At 36.9% G+C, this 15,790-nt stretch overlaps 1 long non-coding RNA gene across 1 annotated transcript; it reads right to left on the reverse strand.

Moving 5' to 3' along the window:
- Positions 1-402: 402 nt before the first annotated feature.
- LOC131179982 (uncharacterized) lies at positions 403-9,407 on the reverse strand. The gene is made up of 3 exons (XR_009148993.1): positions 8,810-9,407; positions 8,010-8,066; positions 403-509 (listed from the first exon to the last, which is right to left on the reverse strand). It is a non-coding gene; the product is annotated as an uncharacterized LOC131179982 (long non-coding RNA).
- Positions 9,408-15,790: the final 6,383 nt, after the last annotated feature.

Genomic DNA, 15,790 nt, shown 5'->3' on the forward strand with positions numbered 1-15,790 from the left:
GTTTACAACACAGCAAATAGAGCAGTACACCAGATATATTAATTGATAGCAAATCAAATAATAAACATGTCACGACCCAACCTATGGGCCGGACCGGCACTAGGACCTGGGCCAGCCTAAAGCCCCCGAGGCCCGTAGTAAGCCTTACTATTCCTCAAATCCATAACCAGACCCACAATTTAGGCCCAATATGCAAATAAAATAATTTAAATTAAACTGTTATAATTATATTTCGGGCCAACTTAGCCCAGAAATTATCAGAAACAAAAATTTGGGGAGCCCAGCTCAACCCTGTTACCTCATTCATAACCATTTAAAACTCATAAAATTATTCATTTCATTTATTAATACAAAAAGTTTAATTCATACAAATGATGCACTTAATGCTACTACTAGCACATGCGGAGTCCTAAACTACAAATTTAGAGAATAATAATACAATTAAATAATCGACGTTAAACCTGCGAGAAAGAAAACAGGTCGCTCTGTAAAATAACTCCTCCTGTGGCCTGGAAAAATATTGAACAGGAGTGAGCGTTCGACTCAGAGAGTAAAATATCAATTTTAACCATAATCTCTATAACTATCTAAAACTAATGCACCTTGTAGAGTGAAATGCAACATCCACATCACTTTCACATCATAACATCAAAAAGGTAATTTGGAGCACTCACGCACCCTGTAACATCAATCATAATATATGGGAGCTGATCCCCTATACAGCTCTCTTAAATCCAACTCAGTGCCAAGAACTCATTTCGGACTTCCACTTAAATACTAAATCGGGTCCCAAATAAGAACTCAAGCCGTGTCTACCCCAAGGACCAGGGTCCCAAATAAGAACTCAAGCCGTGTCTACCCGTCCTATCCATAGTCCACACCACATCACACGCACGCCAACGCACGCACACTGCTCCAAATTACCACAACAACATACATGGCACTTTAACATTTATCAATGCATCATAAATCGTGCCTAGAGTTTAACTACATAAATATATGCATATAAGTGATGCATGGGCATGCTGAACATATAATAATATCGAAATTACAATTAAAATTAATATTTTACTCACGATAATCGATGACTATTGTGGTCTTGGATGCGTAAAAATAGCCTACCTCGATCACCTAATAATTAAATTATAAATTTATTAGTACTAAGTTAAGATAAAACTCTAAAGAGGCAATAGACAGCCTAATTCATGCCGGAAATCCGGCAGAGTTTCTCCTATACCTGGGACCTATCCAACCTGCAAAGAGGCTCAAATAACACTTCTAAATTCTCAATTTCCATAATCACATCTCATTAATATCACATGGCCCCTCCTGGGCCCTCCAAATCAGACTATACTCAAAATTTTAAAAATTACGTTTTAGTCCATATAATTGACATTTTTCAAAAATCCACTCAAACAAGCTCTAAAAATTCTAAAATTTTGCCCCGCGGTCCTTAATAATATTATAAGGCTATTGCAAAATGAATTGTAATTTTCTAATCACCCATGAATATTTTATTCAAGAATTTTACTCGATTCCATAAGTTTCCAAACTAACATATTCCTAATTCAACCCAATTAAATATTCACATATTTAAACCTCCCTCCTCAAGCATCAAATAATTATATAAAATTTAATTATCTTAATTTCAATTAATCTTATATGCCCACATGCTAAAAATATAACTAAAATCCATCCATATTTCTCAAAAATATTCTACGATCACCCAAAAATTCAACTAACACCATAGAATATCTCCAAATAATTTTACTTTCATCATATATTTTTCTTAGAATTTTTCTCCAATTTTTCCTGCTTAAGAAACATCAGATTTATGCTTTACGCATGAGAAATAATAAAAATTGTCTTACCCGGTTTATCTCGTGTCTCAAAAATTCCAAAAATTTATGAGAAAGCCTCCGAAGTTGAACCATCTCCATAGCTCACTGCCATCACGGCACCACCGCCAAGACGGTGGCGGCGACATTTGTCGAATCTGATCATACCACCATGTTCCTCTCCTCTTCCTCGTCCATATGTGGTCTCGGTTCGTCGATCAAATGGTAGGATCGTCGTAGATCCGAAAAAAGCTTGAAAACCCAAACTTCTCTCCTCCATATCTCACTCATCCGACCTCCATTTGCTTCAAAATTGGTATCAAAAGAAAGCTCGAGCAAGCTTTCCAACGCCACCGGAATCGCCTCGATCGGACGTCGGATGAAGCCGGAATCGCGCCGGAAAACCGCTGCCCATCAGGCGCGCTTTTCTCTCTCCTCTTCCTCTCTTGCCGCTTCGTGGTCCCGACGTCACCGGAGGGTCGCCGGCCGGTGGGGAGCTGCTTGGGACGTCGCCGGCCGGTCACCGGAGAAAGGAAGAAGAAGAAGAAAGGGAAGGAGAGGGAAAGAAGAGAAATGGGGGGGGTTTTCCTCCTCCCGTTTTTGAAATTTTTTTTTTTTTTTTTTTTTTTTTATAAATGAGCCGTGGATGATGGGAAAAACCACTGTCACACGCCAATTCCCATCAATCAATTTTTTTTTTTTTTTTTTCTCCTGGATGTTACATTCTTCCCCCCTTAAGAAAAATTCGTCCTCGAATTTTCGAATAAACAAAGAAATGAGGGAAAAGAAGATTATTAGAACAAGTGCAATCATTACTTCTTCAGCTATACAGAGATTGATAAAACATCTATTCTTCAAACTCTTCGTATATTATATATGACATTCTACCGCTCTCTGATTCTACCATAGTGTCCTATTTGTAATCATCTCTTTCTAGAGGGATTTTATCTTGTAACTATTTATTGACCATTTTTCTATCATCTCAGGTATTCATTATAACTCAATTACTCTCGACTTGATATCTGATAACTTTAATTAACTTTGGCGCTGACCTCACTTTTATTACGCCCTAACGTGTCTCTTGGTGATTTCAGTCCTCATCCCTTTATTTCAATAATCTCTGTTTTCCCCAATGACATAACTTATGTTCCTTGTTCCATGGTATCCTATGAGTAGCTTTCCTGTAGCACCTAATCTAGGCATCTTGTTCGAGATCTTCACTCTTCTTATGATCTCAGTGGTCAACACCTATAAATCTTCTCACTCCCATGCTACTTCAAATTCTTAATCTCTTTTGTGTCATTACTAAGGTACTTAGACCAATCCCTATCCATCTTATATAACTAGTCAGGTAGAGTCTCCTCCAAGGGCCAAGTGTATCATTTATCAACATTAGAAAGTAAACTGGGTTTCTTCTCTTATATGACAAAAGTGTTTATATTCCCTGACAACTCAATCCAATGCGACTTTATCAATTCTCACCCCTTCTCTGGAATGGAAATATCTAAACTTCTTCCTATAGCTTCTTAGTATGTGGCCTACTTCTGACACATTGGCACTCAGATCGAGGTTCTACTACTCCTTTAATCTATCATCTCATAATAACTTGTTTTAAACATCTCTTAGTGTGTTCCTAGCATACCTATTCCTCCTTATCCTCATTATTATAACTAGCTCTACCGTGCTTTCTTCCTATCCTTTGGATCTTATCCACTTCCTTTTCCTATTTCTGCTATTGTTGATATCTTTTCAACCTATTGCACTTATTCCTTAATCTTAATCCTATTTCACCCTTACACCTTTTCCTTTAAGAATGTCCAATCCCATCGTCAACTTTAACTTTCATTTTATTTCTTAGTCTTATCTTGATTACTAGTTCTATTACTTCGGGAATTCTAACCTTACGATTTACTCCTACCAACACATTTTTCACCTTTTGTAACACTTATAATTAACCATAAAAAATTCTTTTTGTATCCCCTTTCCCAACTTAACTATCAGAACACTATCATTCCCTACCAGCCTTAGTAGGAAATTGCTCATCCTGGATGGATAGGAGCCCCAGAAACTATAAGTTCCCTCTGAACTAACACGGTTGTGGAAAATGTGTGTCATGCCTTAATTCTAAACAAAATACTTCATGTGTTCATTCTCCTTAATATAATCACATATACCGTCTATAGCTTTCCAAACTTCAGTCTCAACTTTTCCCATTAGAAACAATTTCATCTATTGAAACTCATCCATAAATAGTACTTCCTCTAGCTCATAGTTTAAAACTGTTGCAAGCCTTGGTAGCTAATCTCCATTTGACTCCTGTCACTATTCTGATTGTCCTTTCATACTTAACACTAGGTACGGACTTACTGTCATTCTCATTTCAGGAAATTATGTATGAATTGGTGCCTACCAAACTCTCAAATAACTAGGTCTCCTTGACTCAGTCTCTGTTCCTTATATAACCTTCTAGAACCAAAAGCACAAGCTAAACTTGAAAAGAAAGAAAAATACTCTTATATTCAACTACGCTCGATTGTCTATATAATAATGTTTAACATATGTTTCTTGGTTTTTCTCTCCAAATTTCATTATCTCCTAGCACAATTGTGCTCTACCTATAAGGTATCATCTGCATAAACCCTTTACCGTACCATTTTCCTTCTTGACATAATACTTTATAATTTATTAACTTTACTTATACTCGACCAATGATTCATATCTATCATTGTTGATATTGTGCCCTTAACTTTGGTTGAATTCTGAAAAATTTCTCTTACTAATGGATTCTTCCAACACTAATTCCACCCTTATCTATGGTCATTAATTTGATCTTTGAACTTTTTAGTGATTTATAACCACCCAGACTTGTCACTTTTCATTCTACCCCTACTGTTGTCCTGTCGTTATTGCTTCACTACAAAGTGATTCTGTTGATCACACTAAAAATGTTTGCCTAACATTCATAACGAACCTCTAACTACCTTCTCACTATCTCAAAGGTCTAACCTAAAGCCTATGTGTCATTATCTATCATTCTTTCCATTCATCATACATATTTGATCCCTTAGACTGACTTTTATTCAACTTACTGCTTACTAACTTCTCTTTCTCTACCTAATTAGGTAGTCCGCAATACCATCGCACACCTTCTAGCATTTACTCATTATTATTGTATTCCATACCTCCATCACTGTTCTCACTAATGTGGTCCCATTTTGGGTTTTCCATCATTGTCATTCTCCTTGCCAAGAATAACACTTAGCCTATCCTATATCTTAACTTTGTTCCTTTTATTAAGCGCTCTTTAGGTTGTCCTTTCATTTATTTCCTTTGTCTTACCCAAAATAGAACTTGACTATTCTATCCCTGGTTCCATTCTTCTTCCTAACATAATAGCTGTACTTGCTAACTATATCTTTCAGAGTCTCTATCGCGTTATCATATGTCTGTGCTACTCAGATTTGGTCCTTTGACCACTCTAGCTAGTACTTCCACTAGCATTTAGATTATATTGCATCTGTAATGAATTGTCCAAACTTTCGTTCTGTACTTTTTCTATCCATTGGCCTTCTATAATTTATCTTTGCTAATTTATTTCTCTTAACACTATTATAATTAGATTATACTATTATTTTGATCAATATGAAGTTAGAAAAGAACTCAGGAAATTGCAGTCATACCTTTATCGTATGATTTCTATTCTTATCCTTTAGCTTACATAATACCTTTACTACCTCGAGAACTGATTCTGCAGTAATTTTATTTATTTGTTATTATTATTATTATTATTATTATTATTATTATTATTATTATTATTATTATTATTATTATTATTATTATTATTATTATTATTATTATTATTACTTTCCATGTTTACTCAATTTGCCAAAACTTAAGATTCTGGGTACCCAAACCCGTCATCCAATTCAAAGGATTTACATCCATCGTGATCTGATTATATATGATTCCTATAATGAAACTTGTATCCTCTGCGGGATACCCGAGCCAACTACTCTCTACCACACTCTACAGTCCCATCTGGGGCACTATTTGGTTGGTCACCATCATTAGTAATAACTTTCGATCCCTTCTGAAAAGATAGGACTACACCCTAACTTGCTGCAACAAAGGTACTACATTTACCACCTTGCCCAAACCATGTCAAATTAATGACTCTCCTATCATTTAATATCTCTGTGAATCATCAATTCATAGTTTTGACCGTCCCTAGGTAGTAGGGTTGCACTTTACACCTTGCTAATACACACAAGGTATCCTATTCTCACTAAGTTCTAAGAAAAACGTCTATCGTTCTGCAAAAACCATCCAAAATTTCATACCGAAGACTAGACGGTCTCACTCTATAGGTGTCACCTTTACTTTGCAACTAGTCCGAAACCTCTGGTCTGATGGCAACTTTTACTGTAACTCTAGCTCATGTCAGTAATCGAGTCACTGACTCTAGTTATCACCCAACTGTGACCTTTCGATATTCTAGCTCTAGACTCTTAACCAGGAATTCCCAACTCCTCTGCAGATATAAAACTCTGTTCTGGCATAACTGTACCAAAACAAAAGCCATCCGCAAACACCCTCACTACGGAGCACCACGGGGATGCACGCAGCTCTACACAATAATCTCATGTTTGCATCAGAATCTGCAGCTTACAGAGCAGACATCGAGAACATTGTATAGTTACTACGATACGTCCTGACCGACTAGGTCTCCTAATTTCTTATCTCTCTTGAATCTTCTATTATCATAAACTTGTTCTGGGTCACCCATCGATGATCGCCAGCTGTATCCTCATCTTTATCTAGGCAACAGATTTTCAAGACTCACTTTTATGTACTCGTGACTTGCACGAAATGGGCATACCATTTAAACCCATACTGACAAAAATTTAACTTTTCTTGGAGTACGTATCCTCATGATAGACCTCACATGTCTACTTAATCTTTTTCACATTTCTGTGTACTCCAAGAAAATCAAGACACTAACCGAGGTAATCTTATATTTCCGAGGTATAACGTAGAATCTAGAAACAAAGAATTACAGAAAAGACGAAATGTAATCCTATACTCCGCATGTGACTCCTAGTAGACTCTTCCCAACACTTAGATAATTTTTCCCTATGAATGGAGCCTAAGCTCGATACCAACTTTGTCACGACCCAACCTATGGGCCTGACCAAGACTAGGACTGGCCAGCCTAAAGCCCCCGAGGCCCGTAGTAAGCCTTACTATTCCTCAAATCCATAACCAGACCCACAATTTAGGCCCAATATGCAAATAAAATAATTTAAATTAAACTGTTATAATTATATTTCGGGCCAACTTAGCCTGTAAATTATCGTAAACAAAATTTGGGGAGCCCACCAACTCATACCTCATTCATAACCATTTAAAACTCATAAAATTTTTTCTTTTCATTTATTAATACGCAAACTTGAATTCATACAATCTCGATGCACTTAATGCTACTACTAGCACATGATGAGTCCTAAATTACAAATTTAGAGAATAATAATACAATTAAATAATCGACGTTAAACCTGCGAGAAAGAAAACAGGTCGCTGTGTAAAATAACTTCTCCTGTGGCCTGGAAAAATATTGAACAGGAGTGAGCGTTGGACTCAGAGAGTAAAATATCAATTTTAACCATAATCTCTATAACTATCTAAAACTAATGCACCTTGTAGAGTGAAATGCAACATCCACATCACTTTCACATCATAACATCAAAAAGGTAATTTGGAGCACTCACGCACCCTGTAACATCAATCATAATATATGGGAGCTGATCACCTATACATCTCTCTTAAATCCAACTCAGTGCCGTGAAGAACTCATTTCGGACTTCCACTTAAATACCAAATCGGGTCCCAAATAAGAACTCAAGCGATGTCTACCCCAAGGACCGGTCCCAAATAAGAACTCTAGCCGTGTCTACCCGTCCTATCCATAGTCCACACCACATCACACGCACGCCAACGCACGCACACTGCTCCAAATTACCACAACAACATACATGGCACTTTAACATTTATCAATGCATCATAAATCGTGCCTAGAGTTTAACTACATAAATATATGCATATAAGTGATGCATGGGCATGCTGAACATATAATAATATTGAAATTACAATTAAAATTAATATTTTACTCACAGTACACCGATGACTATTGTGGCTGCTGGATGCAGAAAAATAGCTGACCTCGATCACCTAATAATTAAATTATAAATTTATTAGTACTAAGTTAAGATAAAACTCTAAAGAGGCAATAGACAGCCTAATTCATGCCGGAAATCCGGCAGAGTTTCTCCTATACCTGGGACCTATCCAACCTGCAAAGAGGCTCAAATAACACTTCTAAATTCTCAATTTCCATAATCACATCTCATTAATATCACATGGCCCCTCCTGGGCCCTCCAAATCAGACTATACTCAAAATTTTAAAAATTACGTTTTAGTCCATATAATTGACATTTTTCAAAAATCCACTCAAACAAGCTCTAAAAATTCTAAAATTTTGCCCCGCGGTCCTTAATAATATTATAAGGCTATTGCAAAATGAATTGTAATTTTCTAATCACCCATGAATATTTTATTCAAGAATTTTACTCGATTCCATAAGTTTCCAACAGCTAACATATTCCTAATTCAACCCAATTAAATATTCACATATTTAAACCTCCATCCTCAAGCTTCAACTAATTATATAAAATTTAATTATCTTAATTTCAATTAATCTTATATGCCCACATGCTAAAAATATAACTAAAATCCATCCATATTTCTCAAAAATATTCTACGATCACCCAAAAATTCAACTAACACCATAGAATATCTCCAAATAATTTTACTTTCATCATATATTTTTCTTAGAATTTTTCTCCAATTTTTCCTGTTTAAGAAACACTGTATTTATGCTCTACAGACAGAGAAATAATAAAAATTGTCTTACCCGAAGTTTATCTGTGTCTCAAAAATTCCAAAAATTTATGAGAAAGCCTCTGGAAGTTGAACCATCTCCATAGCTCACCTGGCCACCGCCGGCACCACCGCGCACGGTGGCCGGCCACTGGTCGCCGGCGACATTTGTCGAATCTGATCATACCACCATGTTCCTCTCCTCTTCCTCAGTCCATATGTGGTCTCGGATCGTCGATCCAACGGTCGGATCGTCGTAGATCTGACGAAAAAGCTTTAAAAACCCGAAACTTCTCTCCTCCATATCTCACTCATCCGACCTCCATTTGCTTCAAAATTGGTATCAAAAGAAAGCTCTCGGAACAAGCTTTCCAACGCCACCAGAATCGCCTCGATCGGATGTCGGATGAAGCCGGAATCGCGCCGGAAAGCCGCTGCCCACTGTGCGCGCGTTTTCTCTCTCCTCTTCCTCTCTTGCCGCCGTTTCTGGTGGTCCTGGACGTCGCCGGAGGGTCGCCGGCCGGTGGGGAGCTGCTTGGGACGTCGCCGGCCGGTCACCGGAGAAAGGAAGAAGAAGAAGAAGAAAGGGAAGGAGAGGGAAAGAAGAGAAATGGGGGGGTTTTCCTCCTCCCGTTTTTGAAATTTTTTTTTTTTTTTTTTTTTTTATAAAAATGGCTGCTGTGACAGTGGGAAAACCCACTGTCACACGCCAATTCCCATCAATCAATTTTTTTTTTTTTTTTTTTTTTTATCCTGGATGTTACAAAACAGATTATATCAGATGTCAGCAAATTCAGCAGTAAACCAATTTTCTCAGTTTATAGCAAGGTTAACAATAAACAGTATCAACTTTTATATCAGCAAAAGCACATCAATTAGAAAGTTAAAATGCATAAATGTAAAGAGTAAGGGTTGAGAAAATTGAACACTGAAATTTTATAGTGGTTCGGCTCAACTAGCCTATATCCACTCTCTTAAAGATCCCACTTTGAATCTTCACTTCACTATTCTTCTCTTTTAAAGGCAAGAGACAAAAGCTCTTTACAAATCTTCTCACCAAAGCTTTTACAAATAGCTTCACACTTCTATCAAGTGTTATCTCAAACACTTTTTCACAATCAAGCTTCAATAGGTGCTTGAATGACCTCTCATAAATGATAATAAGGTGTTTAAAACTCACTCTCACTCAATACAATAGAATCTATAAAGAAGAGATGAGTAGATAAGCTAATGATGAGTAATAAAAACACTTTGAGCACTTTGAATGAAAGCTTTTATGATTTTGAACAGTAGAGAGACTTTCATTAAGTGCAAAATGACCAAGGGTAGGTGTATTTATAGCTTTGGAATGTTTTTGACCGTTTGAGAACTCATTTGAATGTTTACAATTTCGAATTTCAAGAAAATAGTCGTTATTTTATCTTTTTCTGCAATGTTATGTAGAGATGAAACAGTTAGCATACTGGAAAAAGTAGCAAACCAGTTAGCATACCAGGAAAACTTTTTTGCATAACTTTGAAAACTTTAAAACTTTACACCAAATCATAATCAAATGCTTTTAGGCCATTAATGATATTTAAAAGAAAATCTTTTGAGGGATTGAAAATAAGTATCATTGACTTCTACTCCTCAATTCTTTTCACAAGTATTCCTAAAAGTTAAAACTAACTTCTATACTATATGTACCTTCAAATTTGATCTTCAATGCAGCTTTGGAAGGTAACCTTTTCTTCTTTTATCTACTTTGATTCGTCCTGTGTTATCTTAAAATGTCATCCTTTCTTCAAAAGCATGAATCCATCATGAAATCTTTGAGTCTTTTTCTTTATTCTTTGAGAAGCACAACACTTAAAATAATGTTAGTTTGATTCTAGTTGAGTTTTGGTATCATCAAAATCTATGCTCCTTTGAGCTTGTGGGGTCAACAATGACCAAATGTGATATGTAAGAAGTGTTAGAACCAAATTGAAATTCGGATTGGATATGTCATTCTATAGGCAGCATGACCAAGGTCCCTTTAAGGGACCAAAACTAAAAATTTACAAACCCAATTGGTATGAGGCCAATTGGAAATGAAACTAGACACAAAATGACACATTTTTCATTTACGAATCATGCTCAAAAAGTGACCATAACTTAGTAAACAAATTGGCCAAATTCGGATTAGGCAAACTGACTTGTACAAAAATGACTAAATTCATTTGGCCATAACTTGGGCTAGGCAGGTCCAAATGACTTGAAATTTTACCAGTAGAAAGCTGAGATATAGCCCTACAACTTTCATGAGGAATACAAACCCAAATTATGCCCTTAACTAAGTCATTTAGCCATCCAAATTTAGTGACCTAAAACTACCAGAACCAAATTAGTGCCCAGAAAATCTGGGTTAGACTAATCCGGCTAGCCATGTTCAAATGGCTATAACTTGAGCTAAAAAACTTCAAATGGAGTGATTCAAAAAGAGATATAAAGTTAAGACAATAAGGAACAACTTCTATGAAGAAAACTTAGCCAAATTCTAACAGCAACATGACCAATGGAATAGTACAAAACAGGACACTAAAACTGAAAATTTGAAATTTGTGCCTAAAAGACTTAAGATTTGATAAAAACAACCAAAACCAATAAATTAGGTAACTAAAATGTGATATGTGGGTGAAATTAGAATTCTCATACCTATTAAGTATTAGAAAGTCAACAAATTGACTTGAATAGTATTGTGAATAGTAACCCAAAAATACAAATTTTAAAGAACATCAAGTTTAGCATATTTAAGCTTGGTATAAGTAGATTTATATTTATTTTTGGATTTATGATAAATTATGATACTGAAACACTGTGAAATTGTGTGTTTCAGTTGAAAAGAATACTGGAAAAGAACCCGAGACATCGAGTCAAGGCTAAGTGGCGACTCACTTAAGGTTTGTGCACAACATAGAATTCCTGTAAATTTTCTTCTGTAAATTGTTTTGAATGAATTGTGATATTAAATTATGACTTAATTGTATTGAAATATTTATTATGCTTTTGACTTAAATTGTTGAAAATTTACTTGTATGAGTTTGAAGTGGCAATAAATGTTTGATAAATTATTAAGATAGTTTTGAAACCACAGCTTCATGACCATATATTTGAATACCTCACTAGCATGACTAGTAGGGGATATTAGTTTCGAATTTTGATTCCTTCTCTGGTTGAAGTGTTGAGGTGTGTGCCAGTAGAAGAAGAAATTGAATGGATATCCATATATTTGAGCTAGCTAGTATTGTGATGTGACTTCTCATAAGCCACTGGCTATTAAGATGATTATTGTTTCGAATGGCATGATATAACTGTGTGTTTTTATGAAATTTGTTTTGAGACTTTCGAAATGAAATTGTTTGGATTAAAAACTTATAAATCATGTTTTGTATTTATTTTTCATATTCAGTTCAGTTTTTGAATAAGTATGATTTAAATTCTGCATAAAGTTTATTTTAGTATGTTGTGCACCATTGAGTCATAGTACTCAGCGATGGCTGTTATTGCTGTCGTAGATATAGAGACTAGAGGAGCAGCAGAGTCAGCTGCTGAGGATCTTGGAGCCACATCCCTGAAGTTCTATCGGGTATATTTTATACCCTGATTGTAATAATTATTTTGATGTATGTAAATGTATGTGCATGTAGAACTGGTCATGAGTAGTTGTATAAAGTTTATAATAATATTAGTTTGGATTTTTCTAATGTAAATTCTGGTTGGATGAATGTAGTTTGTTTTAACTTTAATGAAAAATGAATGAAAGTATTTTATTTTAATTTGAATGAAATTACTTAGTATTATTTTGGATAATATTTGAATTGAAAATTTTTTATTTGAATTTTGAAATTTGAGAAATGATGTTGAAATTTGTTGTGGTGGATGTTGAAGTTGTTGAGTTGATGAGATAAATCATTAGAAGTATTTTTTTCAGGTATTTGAAGAACTATTTTATCAAAATACAGATGGCACTCTGCCAAAATTTTTCTAAAATTTACGGACAAATAAAAAGGGACAAAAATTTTAGCTAGTTTACAAACTCTAATTAAATCTTTTAATACCTATTAGAAAATGCTCACCACTTCGAAAAAGTAAGAAAATGATTTTAAAATCCCTTGTAGGGTACTTAATGAGTTATCGGTAGGTGAAGTTTGGTAGTTCATTAGGTATTCTACGGGATCATGTTATACCTTATAGAGGGGTAAGGTGTGAGAATTTGAGTTATGACATTTTGATTATATAGAGGGTGAGCTGAGCTCCCTAATTTATTATATATTGTGTTTACAGGTCGAGCGAGTCAAAAACTCTCTGTTGAATGGTCTATTTTATGGCCGGACTCTGTCTGGTTGAATTCTTGAAATTGAGCCCAAATGGGCCTTAGAGTTGGGTTGAGGAAGAGTTAGGCTTACTACGGGCCTCGGGGGCTTTAGTTTGGCCCAGGTCCTAGTGTCGGTCCGGCCCATAGGTTGGGTCATAACAAATGTGGTATCAGAGCTTAGGCTTTAGATTCATAGGGAATATATGTCTAAAGTATTGGGAAGAGTCTAATAGGAGTCACATGCGGAGAATAGGGTCCACATTCGTCCTTGCATTGTCATCTTTGCTTCTAGTTTCTGCTTTGTATAATTGTGTGTAAATATGAGTCTATAGATCTGTGTAATATGCTGTTTTGAATTTTTTTGGGCTAATGTTGCTGAATTTCAGGAAAATGCATAGATGCAAGAGAGCTGCCACTGCCCCAGAATAGGATGTGCTAGATGAGGTGTCAGCACAAGATAAGGCACCTGCCACGAGGAGGCGGGGTAGGAGGCCTAGAGCTGCTCAAGTAGAAGAGCAGCTGCCACCAGTTCAGGAACATTCTTTTATGGCCTAAGGTCCCATGGACCCAATGGCAGCTACCTTAGCCGGATTGCAGAGAACCATCGATATCATGGCACAGTATATGGTCCACCCTTCCCAACAGCAACAGTCCACCACACCACGAGGGAAACCTTACAAACAAATAATTAATTTCAAGAAGTTGGTGCCTGGTACTTATGATGTGTTAGACGATGCCTATCGATTTTTGGATTCCTACAAACAGGCAGAAATGGAGTTGCAGTTGATTGATAGGAGACTTATAGAGTGTGTGCAGCATGTATTGGAGCTAGTGCCAAGATAGTGGATGACAGACTACGTACTACCTCATATTGAGGGATTATCTTGGACCCAATTTGTGGAATTGTTCATCAACAGGTTTGTGCCAGAAAGCTTCAGAGATTAAAAGCAGTGGGCCTTTAAGGCCTTAAGGCAGAATGGCAGATCTATAGATGAATATGCTATAGAATTTTTGAAACTGCGTAGGTATGCCCCTACAGCAGTGGCTACAAAAAGTATGAATGTAAATAGGTTCCTAAAGGGGCTGGACAGGAGGTATGCAAACTTGGCTATGATGTCTGATCAGTCTTTTGATATGGTTATTGATCGAGCCTGACAGATTGAGATTAGTTATACAGGAGATGACAATGGAAGAGCAAAGAAAAATAAAGCAGAGGGTTCTTCGAGTGTTCCCTGCACGGGTACCACGGATAGTGGCGGCCAAAGTCATTATAGAGGAAGAGGTAGAAGCAACAAGAAGGGTGGTTTTAAAGACAAATCTCCAGGATTCAAACTAGGGTACAGATCCAGCAGTGGTCACAGTTCGAGTTACAATAATTCTGGGTTTGGTTGAGGATCCTTTTTAGCACCTTGCACGCAGTGTGGAAGAGGACATTCAGGACCTTGTGTGATGGGTTCAATAGTATGTTTTCGATGTGGCCAGCATGGTCACTTTGCTAGATAATGTCCAGTGTTCAGCGAGCCACAGTCACAGGGTCTGTTGTAAATGTTCCTTGTAAATTGTATCCTGGTGCTTCCAGCATGGCAGGCAGTCAGTTCAGTGGCCAACAGGGACGAGGACAAGGAGGACGTGGATTTGGGGGCAGATCAGGAGGTAGAAGTCAATATTAGGGTTCTGCAACGCAGGGTAGGGGTCAAGCTCGGGTTTTTACCTTGATCCACCAGGATGCTAAGGCTTCCAATGCAGTTATGGTAGGTATTCTTCTAGTCTGTTCCTATGAGGCTCGTGTTTTGATAGATCCGGGTGCTACGCACTCATTTGTCTCCCCTATTTTTTCCACGAGATTGGGTAGGAATCCTACAACTTTAGAATGCCCTTTATTTGTAGCTACCCCACTTAGTGACAATATAGATGTGGATATGGTTTTTTCGGGTAGCCCAGTAGTAGTGGATGGAAGGATCCTCCTCGCAGACTTGGTTCCTCTACCAGTAATGGATTTTGATGTAATTTTGGGAATGGATTGGTTGACAACTCATTATGCTACTTTAGACTGCAAGAATAAAAAGGTGTATTTTCACATACCTGGTGTGGAAGAGTTTAGCTTTGATGGTGACAGGAGCGTAGCTCCATATAATTTGGTGTCAGCAATTAATGCTAGAAAAATGTTCAGGTGTGGATGTCAAGGGTATTTGACATTGGTGAGAGATACATCTGTAGAAGGTGTTAACATGGAAAATGTTTCTGTTGTAAGAGAATTCATAGATGTCTTCCCTGAGGAGCTTCCAGGGTTGCCACCAGGAAGGGAAATAGAGTTCTGCATTGATGTTGTACCGGGTACAAACCTCCTAACAATGCCACCTTACAGGATGGCACCAGCAGAATTGAAAGAGCTAAAGGACCAACTACAGGAGCTTTTAAACAATGGTTTCATACATCCGACCACTTCACCTTGGGGCGCTCCTGTTCTATTTGTGAGAAAGAAAGATGGGTCTTTGAGGTTGTGTATTGATTATAGACAGTTGAACAAAGTGACTGTAAAGAACAAGTATCCACTTCCTCGGATCGATGATCTGTTTGATCAGCTCTAAGGGGCTAGATTCTTTTCCAAAATAGACCTACGATCAGGCTACCATCAGTTGAGAATCAGGGATGAGGATGTGTCCAAGATGGCATTCAGGA

This window comes from Hevea brasiliensis, chromosome 5, assembly GCF_030052815.1.
Source record: "Hevea brasiliensis isolate MT/VB/25A 57/8 chromosome 5, ASM3005281v1, whole genome shotgun sequence".
Classification (NCBI taxonomy): domain Eukaryota; kingdom Viridiplantae; phylum Streptophyta; class Magnoliopsida; order Malpighiales; family Euphorbiaceae; genus Hevea; species Hevea brasiliensis.